The sequence below is a fragment of the Mytilus trossulus genome, chromosome 5, assembly GCF_036588685.1.
Source record: "Mytilus trossulus isolate FHL-02 chromosome 5, PNRI_Mtr1.1.1.hap1, whole genome shotgun sequence".
In the NCBI taxonomy this organism is placed as follows: domain Eukaryota; kingdom Metazoa; phylum Mollusca; class Bivalvia; order Mytilida; family Mytilidae; genus Mytilus; species Mytilus trossulus.
The window spans coordinates 29319123-29332464 of record NC_086377.1 but is presented as its reverse complement, the minus strand read 5'-3'; positions in this window follow the sequence as shown (position 1 = coordinate 29332464).

Below are 13342 nucleotides of genomic sequence, written 5' to 3'. Positions count from 1 at the left end.
TGTTTTTTCTAAATGTTGACCACCGCACCATGCTTGCACCAAAAAGAAATTTTAGCATTTTGACAAGTTCATACATATCAAACTTCGGACAAAAAATCTTTTTGGTGCAAGGTTGGTGCGATAGTTTATTTTATTGTTTTCATTGCCAATCAGAGCAATACAAAGCTGAAATATGACGTCCAAATTTACCCTATTCATCTGACAAAGTTTAGTTTATACATTTGTATGCCTATAGGAACTTTATTTTTTTGTTTATGAATGTACCGTGTATTCCTAATATTATTTCCATAAGTATATCTAGTTAAATTTCTTAAAAAAATACGAAACCAATGAACTACATATTGGAAGGTAGCCAATAACATCTTCGAGGACAATTTTTTTTTAATTATGAAATTATAGATAGACCTTCAATATCAATAATCAATCTGTATATTTCTTATGTTTCTGCTAATTATCAATTCAAAATTTGGTGTTTGTATGGGTCAATCTTCTCTCTCTGGTATTAGGGTCGGAACCATGATTTATATCAGGACAGGGGGGGGGGGGGGGGGGGGGGGGGGAATTTAAAAAGATTAGTTTCCTTAAATTTACAAATTGGCAAAAAAAAAGACTTTTATTTTAAAAATGAAACTACAATTTACCTATATTCCAATTGGATGTGTCTTTGTTGATAATGAGCATAGAGAACAAGTTATATAAAAGTTGATGGTAAGAGAACGGAAACAGCATGAGGTAGACTATCCATATATCGGTATATATACATGTATATATATTTATGGATACTAGTAGTTGACTTTCCCATGCATAGAAATAAGTGCCCGAAGTCTGTAAGCATCCTACATGTCTGTTACCTTTGTAAAGGTTATGTTTTGAATAGTTTTATAATCATGTGTATAAATGAAGTGTAATTTTAAGAATTTTGTTACGCCCCATTTGTGGGCATTATGTTTCTGGTCTTTGCGTCTGTTTGTCTGTTCGTCTGATCGTCCTTGTGTCCTGCTTCAGGTTTAAGTTTACGGTCAAGGTAGTTTAATCTGACATCAGACTCAGACTTCTTTTGAACTATGTTTTATTGTACCTATTTTTGTGTGTTTTATTTTTTTCTACGTTGGCTAGAGGTAAAGGAGGAGGGGGTTTGAGATCTCAAAAAAACATTTTTAAGTCCGCCGATTTTCGCGCCTGTCCCAATTAAAGATTATCTGGCCTGTGTAAGTTTTGCGATTTGGGCATCCATGTACTAAAGATATATTCTTGTTTTCAACTATTTTGACGTAATATATATACATTGCAAAATGAATATTGTCATGATAATCAAAGACCAAGGTCATACGACACTATGGTTAGTGAAGGCGAAAGATAAACTATAAAAAAGAAGATGTGGTATGATTGTCAATGAGACAGCTGTCCACAAGTGACTAAAATCACAGACTAGTCACAGTGACAAGAACTACAATAAAACAAATAATATATATAATGAATATAGAAAAAAAAAAAGAATACAGATTTTTTGAGATACAAAATGTAGTAGCATGTACCAGTTTTGCAATGCTAAAGAATGATATGAACGATATAAATCTGAACATCTGAAATATATAATCAAAATAAGATGAATTTCGAAAAATCAATATAACGATCCTCTTCATATGTATAGATGAGGGGGGATGTACTTCAACACTTAATTGATAGGGGTATACGTGTCACTGTTTTGTTACCTCACCCGGTTTTACATTTTAAAAAATATAGACGTTTTCATATATTGCGTAGGAAAAAAGTTACCTTTTGCCATATTGATTTAGTTTCATGTGGTTTTATGTAAAAGAGGAATATTCAAGTGTCAAAAGAGAAAAATTGGTTGATAAAGAAAGACACAGCTGGAACACCAAACAAGTTGACAGTCAATGAAGTTATAGGAACTTTATTGTCCTTATCTTATATCTGATAGTTTTCTTAACTTTTCACTTATTTTAAGCTTCAAAAGGTGAATTATTTCAGAGGCACGTCCTATCATCTTGAAAATGGAAGTGGCCCCCTCCAACCCCAACCCCTACCTGAAACATCACTACTGTAATGGAAATACACAGACATTTAAAACACCATTTAATGCATGTGTCTGTATTTATTTACTTTAGATCATAAATTTTAAGATTTCTTAGCGCTAAATATGTGTTCTTGTCTTTGTATTATTCTTCTTGTCGCTGATGAGTGAGACCACACCCAGCACTAGATGCACAATCAGCAATAACCGGTGTTTTCTTTTGTTTGTTGATGTTTCAATATTGATTTTCCCCTTAACATTTACTTTGGAGTCTTTGTTACTTTTTACAATTCGCATCTCAAATTGCCTTGCTGTTTCAACATATTTAAAAATAAATCTGGTAAAATAGAAAACTAATTGCCGTTGCCATGGACACAGATGTGTTGCTAGGGAGAAACAACAGTAAATTTGGCAAAACTGTGAATTTAATTATGTAATACTTAAATAGTGTATAAGTGTAAAGTTCACCACATGCTAAACAGGTTTAATATCAAATATAGATAAATTAAAGCTGTATAATAATCATATTTCATGAGTTTAACTCCACCATTATATTGGTTGCTAGGCAACAGAATAAACGAGCTAGTCCCTAAATTCAATTATTTTCTGAAGGTCTATGGTATAGACTTACAACATGACCAATTAAATGAAATTTGGGGGTGGGGCCAAAAATGGCCCTTATAGCCCCTAGTCCTTTGTGGTAAATAATATTCAAAAACACAAAATGAATTTTAAGGCTAAATTATAAGCCAATTTTTATCACAAGCATTTAAAATTATTTAGGTGAAAAAAAACATTAATATATACTAGTACATTTGTAAATGATATTAATTGAAATATAAATTTATCTAAATTGGGAGTAATTTTTCTTTGAAACAAAGCACTAAATTTTGAGTAACACTACATTCTCATTGAAATAAAGCACCACAAGTACACTAAATTGACGTTAAAGCAAAGCACTTATACAGTAATAAATCGCGCCGGGTTTCTCTGAGTTTAGTATTTTTGTGATTTTACTTTTTACTACAACCAAGTCAACTTTCTAGAGGAAACTTTACTGCTGGTGGATTATTCCCCGAAGGCATCATTAACTTGGTAGCTCTGTGCATGATGAATACTAATAATACAAAGAACAAACTGGCTTAGACGTCGCCCGGGTTACTCTGGGTTCAGTACTTTTGTGATTTTTCTCTTAACTTAATTAAAATCACAAGAGAATACAAAGTCTGAATCAATGTTTGAAGTAGATGAGAAGCAGCATCTACATACTAGATTGGCGCAGGTTCATCATTCTGTAACCTTGTTTTCAGTGTTTAAATACAAAAATTAGAAAAAGCAGTACATTTCCATATGCGCAACTCTCCGCAATAGACCAAAACGTACAGAAATTAACAACTATAGGTCAACGAATGGCTTTCAACAATGAGCAAAGCCCATACCGCATAGTCAGCTTAAAGACCCCAAAATGAAAAATGTAAAACATTTCAAACGAGAAAACTAAAGGCCTAGTTTATGTACAAAATAATGAACAACAAAAAAATGTTACACAGCAATCACATTCAGAATGAGGTGGTGTTAAACTCTTTTGAAGGTGTCAATCCTCCCTCCAACCTGGACAGTGGTGTAACGGTACAAAATAATAAAAAAAAAAACAGTTGAAAAGGCCGCTTAACTCATTAGATTCATACAAATAGAAATACACCTCACAAAAACAGCAAGTGGACGTGGACGAGTACTTGTACATCCCCACAACCAAACTACAATTTGTACAGATATGATAGTACTTTCAGTTACTGACACCTAGTTCAAAGTCAAAAACAACTAATAAAAATGTTCATGCATCTCAGACTTAAATATTTAGCTGTTCACATCCGACATCCTATGGAAAAACCGTCACAAAGTCTTGTCATCTATTTCCCTGTACATTTTCTCTTTCTTGGATCATGTTTACCACAAGTTCTGTATTGCTATGTGTGAAGCAAGAGCAAGGAAAGCTTCTTCTTTACGCAACAACTTGATCATGCGGAAGATGTTTGGGTGTGGTGTATTGACTAACTTCATTGGTTTATTATTTCAACCTTCTAAATTATTTGATGTGGACCTTTCTGTTGTTGTTTAAAAATCATTATTTATTCAAATAATGAGATCAATTAAATCTTTAAAGCTAAAGTTGAACTTATTGGGTACTATTTAATGCTTACACTACATTTTCTTTTAAATGATTTTATTTTCAAGATGTTCCATATTAGAAACACTTTATTATAACATTTGATTTAGGTTTTCCAACTACCAAAATAAACAACATTGTTTACATAAATTTCATATAAAGAATAATTTTATTTAAAATTCACATTTTAAGTTACCTGGTTTCTGATTAGAGACTAATAATTAAAACAACATATCTTGCAATAACAACATGTATTGCTCTCCCACTAATCTCCCATGTAGGATTACTAGCCAGAATAATAAAATACAAAATGTAGGAATAGCCAGAAGACACCAACTGTTATTGTATTCCACTTGCTTTAAAATATTAATTTTTGATCAGCCAACATCGCATTCATTTATAAATCAAAAAGATGATGACATTTTTACCTCATTCAACACTCTTATTCTTGTTTGTGAATTACTGTCATCTCTCAAGCCTTGGTTGAATGCGAAAAGTGTTGGTACTGCAGCTGACTTCAGTCCTCGAGGTCTAGGTGTGAAGCCTATCAACCTGTGCTAAAATATGAAAATGTAATGTAATTCATATGTTACTCTGACTCACTATTTTCACTTCTGTCACATGAGTAAGTGTCTGTTATCAGTCTTAGCACCGAAGAAATATTTACGTAAAAATTGTATGGAGAGCATGATGGGATGAAAATAAACTTGAAGGCCGTACGGTTACCAATAGTTGTTAATGTCTGTGTCATTTTGGTCTTTTGTGGATAGATGTCTCATTGGCAATCATACCACATCTTTTTTATATCATCATAGATACCAGGACTAAATTTTGTATATACAATGTATGCAAGACACGCGTTTCGTCTACAAAAGACTCATCAGTGACGCTCGAATCAAAAAAAGTTCAATAGGCCAAATAAAGTACGAAGTTGAAGTTGAAAACGGGTTTGCACAAGTGGGAAAAGGTAGGTCCCCTTTTGTAATGACTGTATCACAGAAACAAAGTCACATGACAAAAAGTCGCATACGAAATATAGTTATACTGCAGTGATCGCCGTGGAGAAAAAACTTGGAATTGGTAATTATTAGCAAATACACTTTATAATATGTTCAGAGTATATACAGAAGGTTTCAAACCACAATCAATTATTTTTGTTCGTGGTCTTTGAATATAGTTCCCACTTATTATACGGGGTCATGATTCCTAAGTATTTTCTCTACTGTTTCCTTTGAAATGTGTACTATTCAAAGGGTCATAACCGTTGCATATATATGTATTGAAATAAGTAAAACATGTGGACAAAAATTATTGTTGAAAGTGAAAGTAGTTATTTGGCTAAAACGAAAGTAGTTATTTGGCTAAAACGAAAGTAGTGTAGGAATTAGCCTTAGGTAGCAGGTACCAGTTTTGGTGTACCAGAACATGTGTCCCACGCAGAAATTTTGTTATAGTAAAGCATTGAGGTATATGATTGCATCATGTGGACTAAAAAAATAAGTGAATGTAAATTCTAGGCTAGTATACTACACAAGTAAGTAGTTGCATACACAGGTTGGGGATTTCCTTCACACATGGGTCCAATCAGATGTCAAAATTGTGGTCTCCTCACTTGACGGCATCCAATCAAAGTAGTGAAAATATTCATTTTTTTGTAAACAAAAATATCTTGAGATTTTGATGGTAAGGATAGGTTCGGACAAGGCTCTAATTCACTTGAATTTTGCCTAAAATTCTTGTCGGCTTTTAGCAGGATTCTGCAAATGAGCAATAGATTGGTATCAGAGCATCACATTTTTTGCCTTATTTACAATGCATTTATAAATTTTTAAATCTCCATGCTGGACAGACACTCACATTTAAAGGTTTTCTATATATTTACATAAGCACGCACACATCTTGGTTCCTTGAAACCATACATTTTATTTGCATATAAGCTTGAATGAATTTTCAAGAAAATAAAATCATAAATCCATGAAGTTCTAAAGATTTATTGTAAAATAACTGGTTTCTGCCACCTTAGTCATTTATACAAGATTCAAATCCTACGATTTGCATGTTAATAGGGTTCTCGAAAGAAAAGCACTGATGAATTTTCCTAGAAGCATATTTCATTAGAATAATAATGGTCCATAAGCTGTTACATTTAATTTGTGTTTGAAGCGGTGCAATTTTTTTAATTAATTTTACTTTTACCAAAACATTCACTGTAGCAAAGCGGAAGAGTAATTGTGGTCTGGTGGCAGAAACGGGAAAATAATGGAATTTAACAGAAAGGAAACATATAATGGACTTCGGAAAAAAAGGGAGAGGGCTTTTGATACCTTTTCTGAAATTCTCCAGACATATTTTTTTTTTACAAAAATGCATCCTTCAACAGCTTACAAGCTGGAAATGCCAACACTTTCGCGGGTGTGTTCTAGTTCCATTTAATTCTCAAAATCTTATATTGATAAAATGACAGCTCGATTCTATATTGAAATAATTGAATGTACATGTACAGAAAGACAAACGATTACCGCACATCCTCGAGGCAGGCCCCGAACTAACTTTAGTATTATCTTCGTGTCATAATCGTGCATGCGCGTCTTTTCACAGAAAAGTATAAGCAAAGTTCTAAATAGCCAAAATATTTCGTAAAATGCTCCCACTCATATCGGAAATAGGATAAGAAGATATGAATGGAAGTCACCAATAATTTCTCGTTAAATTCTCTATGATTTACTCAAAATAAAGTTGTAAAATGATGTTTTTTTTCTTAAATTAACCTATAGCCGTACAATGTAACCTATGGGAATGCAACAAGAGTATAAATCTCAATAACCGAAAATTATACCATAGATAAAATTATACCATGGTTTTGTTTCGAAAAGAAAAACAATGACACGACCTGAACGAGGCCGCCTGAATTTTTTAATTGACATATTAACAACAGAGTCAATGTGGGGCCACTAAGCTAAACTGCCCGCTTTGCACCAGCCGATATAAATGAATGCCTAGGGTGGGAATCGAACCCAACTCAGCTGTACTTCCCTATATTTTTAAATAAACAAAAAATATTCAAGAACAAATTTAAAAAAAGGTATAAATGTATACATGAAAGAATGTTGATTTTCGGTGATTCAGGCGTCTACTTAAGATTGTACTCCCATAGCCTCACTGTACAGCTACATGAATATATTGGGTAAAAGGTTTTAAAAATGCCGAGACAGATTTTTTTGGGGTAGAAGGGAGTGGAAGAAGGCACGCCCTTTTCAAGGAGCTTCTTGTATGGTTGAGGGTAGTTCTTTTTTTTCTTAAATATAGTTGACTTGCTAGACCCCTCCCCATTAAAAATCCTGGATTCTCATCCGATTTGATATAAATCTAAACTGAATTAAAAATAGATAGGTTCCTTTAAATGAAGCTGAACATAGGTTTCTTTAAATGAAGTTGAACATTTTGTTTAAATTATCTAGAATATACATTACATGCGATTTTAATCGTGGACATTTTGAAACCCTGTAAATTAATGCGTGACTTGGGCTTCTGATACAAATCAAAACGCGGAAATAGTCATTCAAACTCGCCAAAAGATTCTTGACTTTCAAATTTCCACAGAATTATAAAATTAATTAACAATAAAAATTTAAACATTTCGTAACATTTTGATAAAATAGAAAATTACACTAACCCTTTGCAGTTCAATTTTAATCTTGGGATTCGGAAAACTTTTAAAATATCTCTTGCAGCCATATGCAACATCCAGTTTATTTTGTCTGTAACGTTACCCGTCACCAATGTAGATGTGTATCTATCGCTGTCGAAAAATCTTGTCTAACTGATGGTCCCGCTGTTTCAGAAGCCAGTGCTTATTTCATAAGGAAGGCGGAGCTAAATGTGTAAGGTCCGAAAAGGGTAATTTGACTGATTCTTATAAAAGTATTTTTAAAGTAAACTAACAAAAATATATGAAATACACATTTTCATACAGCAATATATGCGATATGTTAAAACAGATAGTTCATATCTTTTGGATAGTTTTGTGGTATTTCGTAAACTATACCATAGCTTTCGAAAACTGTCCAAAAGATATGAAATATCTGTAACTTATACCATAGCTTTATGTTGAAAGCCTTGACCTTAACCTCACAAGACCGAAGGTTGAGTGAGGTTGCCGGGGGATTTACGAAACACATTAACTATGCGCGCTTTAGTTGTCCCCTGAACAACAATATTTACTAGTTTATGTATTAGGTAAAATTTATAGTACATCCACGATATAGTTTAATTGTTACCTAATCAGTCTCGACCCACTATACATTAGAAAATTCTTTCTAACCTAACAACGTGTAACTTAAAGGATATTTTTTTTATTTAAAAAAACAACTAAATAGATGATCGCAGTCTTTCCTTTAGCTTATAATACTGAAAGTCAATGACCATTTCCTTGCCTTTCTTCTAACTGAAGATGTTCAAACACATATCTGTTGAAAATTGTTTTCCCTGTATCCGAGAATCCGAGTACACAGTTATTTCGTAGTGCATTTCTTTGAGACAATAAATGAAAATCCCACCTGCGATTTCTCAGTGATAATTTTACATTGTATTGTACTATTTTTGGGACAAATTACATGTATATAATAATTATAGAACACTCATCGACTCTAACTTAAAATATGGACAATTATATGTTAAGGGAGTCTTGAAATCTTTTGACAGCTGCCGAAGTGCTAATGTTTAACCTTTTTCAGCTTGACCAAATCTCTTCTTTAAAATTCATGATCCAAAATTTTTTACAGTGTAATTTCATCCCCCTACTTGCTATTTGAGGCTTAAAACACGAAGAAATACATTAGGAAGGGTTATAAATAAATCGGCAAGCAACACACTGTCCACACTAGGGACTATTTTCGATAACTGTGTTCCCGGACCATATGTTCAACAGAGCCTATGTAAACGATTGCTTTTCATTGTACTTCTCGAGTATTCTCGTGGAACTGAAAGATCGTTTGTATATCCCTGAATGTTTTACGGAGAGGACTAACCTATAGTATCAGAGACGTATACTACTAGTACATTGTGCATTCATACAAGGAGCAATGTCCCCTGTGTCCGTCTTGAATCCGCCTCTGTATTTAAAAAAAGAAGATGTGGTATGTTTGCCAATGAGACAACTCTCCACACGAGACCAAATGAAACAGAAATTATCAAAATATGTGTCTACACATTTCACTGTCCTCCTCTCGTGGCATCCGTGTGCAATCCTGATTTTAATTAACTAAGAATGTCAGTATTCTTGTCGAAGGTCGATAGATATCTTAGGGTACTCCGCTTTAATTCACGAATAAAAGCATTTCGCTGATTCAAAAATGTAACATTATAGTGCACCATCGTTATTGAAAGTGGTGCTAACATCAACAATCAATCATTTAATCATATTTTTCATTAAATCCTACATTGATTATCATTCTTCAGCTATTAGTTTATATTGTATTAACCTTGCTTCTAAAAGTCATAAAAATGACAGATTGGTTGTTGTTTAACGTCTAGTGGCAAATATTTCATAATAAGAACACCATAATTATAAACAACCAATTAATATTGTAAGAATAGACCATTTAATTGATAATGTCAATCATACATATATGGATGAAAGAGGAAGGGACAATTTGCCGGGGATTTTTTTCACAGAAGGGCCAATTTCAAAAAGTGCCGACAAAATAAAATCTACCATAAAAACAAAAAAATAAATATTATGATATGTGTGACCAATAGTTGATTTAACCCTCTAAAGGGATGAAAGTCCAATATGCGGATTTTCGGGTGTTTTTTAGGTTGAAAAAACAGCGAATCTCCCCAGAAGGATATTTCAAACCAGAAAAAAAATATGCTTTTTATGACTTGTTATTCATACTACTTTTTCCCTACAAAATGAAATTGGTTTAGTGTGTCCTTATTACATAAATAACATTGTTTTTAAAGAAAACTTGTAACATCGATAAATTGTACCGATATAGCTTCTAAATAAGATATATTATTATAAGCATCGCCTTAACTCCATCAGTAAAGCACAGAACTACTATTAAAGATGGTTTTGACGAAAGGGTTCGAATCTCGCTCAGAATATTTTCAATTTTTATGTTGTTATATTAAATGTTAATGTTTCTATCATATTTGTTCGGATGTTTGCTTAATTCCTAGAGTCTTCTGGTTCCTTTTGACTATATATTTTACTAGTACTAGTACTATATCATTGTACATGTATCAAAGAAAAAATAATGTATCGCTTATTGTGTGCAATCCAATGACTGTCCTTTCTCTTGACTTACTTTCTATTCATGTGTTTACATTTATTACATATATTCAAGGGACAACTGCCGTCAAACTGATGTAGGTGCCTGTACATAACCAATAACACGAGAATTAATTCTATAGAAATGAAGCCTACATGTTGCGGGTGTAATATATACATAACTTAAAAAAAGGCCATTGTATACAAAACAACAAAAACAGTTTTTTCGAAACCTTTTTTGAACATGGTATTTTATGTAACAAATGCAGTCAACAACAATTTTGTCGCCAAATCACAAATTGTATAGATACATGTACTAGTACTGAAATTGTTACCACCGTCCCTACACCGGTACCTTAGTCATCAGAAAATAAAACAACACAACAAAACAAATCAGTTACACCACAAATCGTGATTGTAAGTAAAACATCAAGAAGCTGTTGCATCTGTATCACTACAAAGGGCCGATTTGTTAAAATGACAGAAAAGGCAATGTAACATGTGTTAGTAACACAGGGTGATCTATGACCAACTGATGTAAGATGTTCTCTGGTTAAAATATATACATGTATTATCTTATCTTATCTTATAGACGATAAAACATTAAAAGACCAGGACAAATACAGATATACATATATTCAGAATGAGAAAATCACGATTTGAATTTGTTCGAAATAATTTGGCTCCTTCACAAGTTACGTCGTATGGCACCTTGTATAAAGGATGTTAAGAATAAAATAAATCAATATTACAAAGTTAAGTCTTGGCCTTGTTTTTGTAGGAATACCTGTTCAAGGTATGAAAATAGATGATGTGACGTATTGGCATGTACTATAATTAGCATCTATCGTCTGGAAAATGGCAGGACAGAAGTTTGGATTAAAAAAATTAAAGGATGAACATTTATGCAAAACAAAGGCAGGATGAATTAATAAAAAAGGCATGACCGAATAGAGTGAAAATAAAAAGGCAGGACAAAGATAACAAATAAGAAACAAATCCAGGACACAATTTTTAATACTAGCCCCTTCCCCCATTAAAAAATCAAATGGTTTGCTCCCTTAAATAAATATCATATTTTTGTGTTTGTTTTGTCTTTTTTGTCAATGCAAGCTTCTTCGTTCTATGTTTTCCAGAGTAAAGTTTGGTATCCAAGTTAATTCCTATTTTTTTTTTAGAAAGTAATTTTTACATATTAAATGATTTAAAACAAATGAATAATTTACAAGATAAAATTTGTATTATTATTTTACAAATTCAGCAAAATAATTAACTATATTATCTTCTTAAATCGTATGTCGCCACATACCGCAACATGAAGTACATTGATTTTGTGATCGTGGAGTAGCATCTGGTATGTGGAGAAATTATTGTTTGCAGGTGTTGCAAAAACATCTTCACTAATTGCTGAGGTAAACATTTTCGTATACAACTGCGTATATCATCGCTAAATTACTATATTTAAAAAAACAAAAATAAAAAAAATAAAGATTATGTATGTGTCATGGGGGTTTATAGAAAAGAGAATAATGGGTTGATATTTTAGAAAATGGACCAAAGTTAATAATTGAAACAAGAAGGCAAAATAAAAGGAATAGAGAATACTTGGGTGTTAAATTATAAAAGAGTACGACAGTGTAATGAAAAATATTAATAAGGAATAGAGAAACTGCCTTAAACATTGAAGAATCCAGTATTGAAAGACCCCCATCAAGACCAGTATACAAACTCATGGACGGTTTAAAACAGTTGGGATTAGGGGTCGTTGAACTTTAACACACACATTCTCTTGTGTTATTTGTTTGTAATGAATGCAGTGTATCCGTATGTTATGAGTAGTGTTTGCGTATTTCATGGGTGCATATGTATCCTTATGTCATGGGTGCAGTGTACTGTGTAACCGTATTTAATGAGTGCAGTGTTTCCGTATTTCATGGGTACATGTGTATTCTTATGTCATGGGTGCAGTGTAACCGTATTTTATAAATGAGGTGTTTCCGTATTTCATGGGTGCAAGTGTATCCTTATTATTTTTGGTGCAGTGAAATCGTATTTTATTAGTGCAATGTGTCCGGATTTCATACGTGTTTTTTATGAGTGCAGTGTTTCTGTATGTCATGGGTGAAATGTATTCGTATGTCATAGGTGTTGTGTATTTGTATGACATGGGTGTAGTGTATTTGTATGACATGGGTGAAGTGTATAGTTATGTATGTCAAGGGTGAAATGTATCTCTATGTCATCGGTGCAGTGTAACCGTATTCTATGAGTAAAGAGTGTCCGTATTTCATGAGTGCAGTATGCTATGGGTGAAGTGTATCCCTATGTCATCGGTATAGTGTATCTGTATTTCATAGGTGCAATGTATCCGTATGTCATGGGTTTAGTGTATCTGTATGAAATGGGTGTAGTGTATATGTATGTCATGGGTGAAATGTATCCGTATGTCAGGGGTGTTGTGTATTTGTATGACATGGGTGTAGTGTATCTGTATGTCATGGGTGTTGTGTATTTGTATGACATGGGTTTAATGTTTAATTATGTATGTCATGGGTGAAATGTATCCGTATGTCAGGGATGCTGTGTATTTGTATGACATGGGTGTAGTGTATTTGTATGTCATGGGTGCAATATATCCGTATGTTATGGATGTAGTGTATTCGGCGGTATGACATGGATGTAGTGTAACCGTTTTTCATGGTTGAAGTGTATCCCTATGCCATTTGTGTAGTGTAACCGTTTGTCATGGGTGCAGTGTATCCATATATCATGCTTGCTATGTGGCTGTTTGCCACAAGTGCAGTGTATTCGTACTAGTATTTTATGGGTGTAATTGTGCTAGCGTGTATTTATTCATGATTGAATA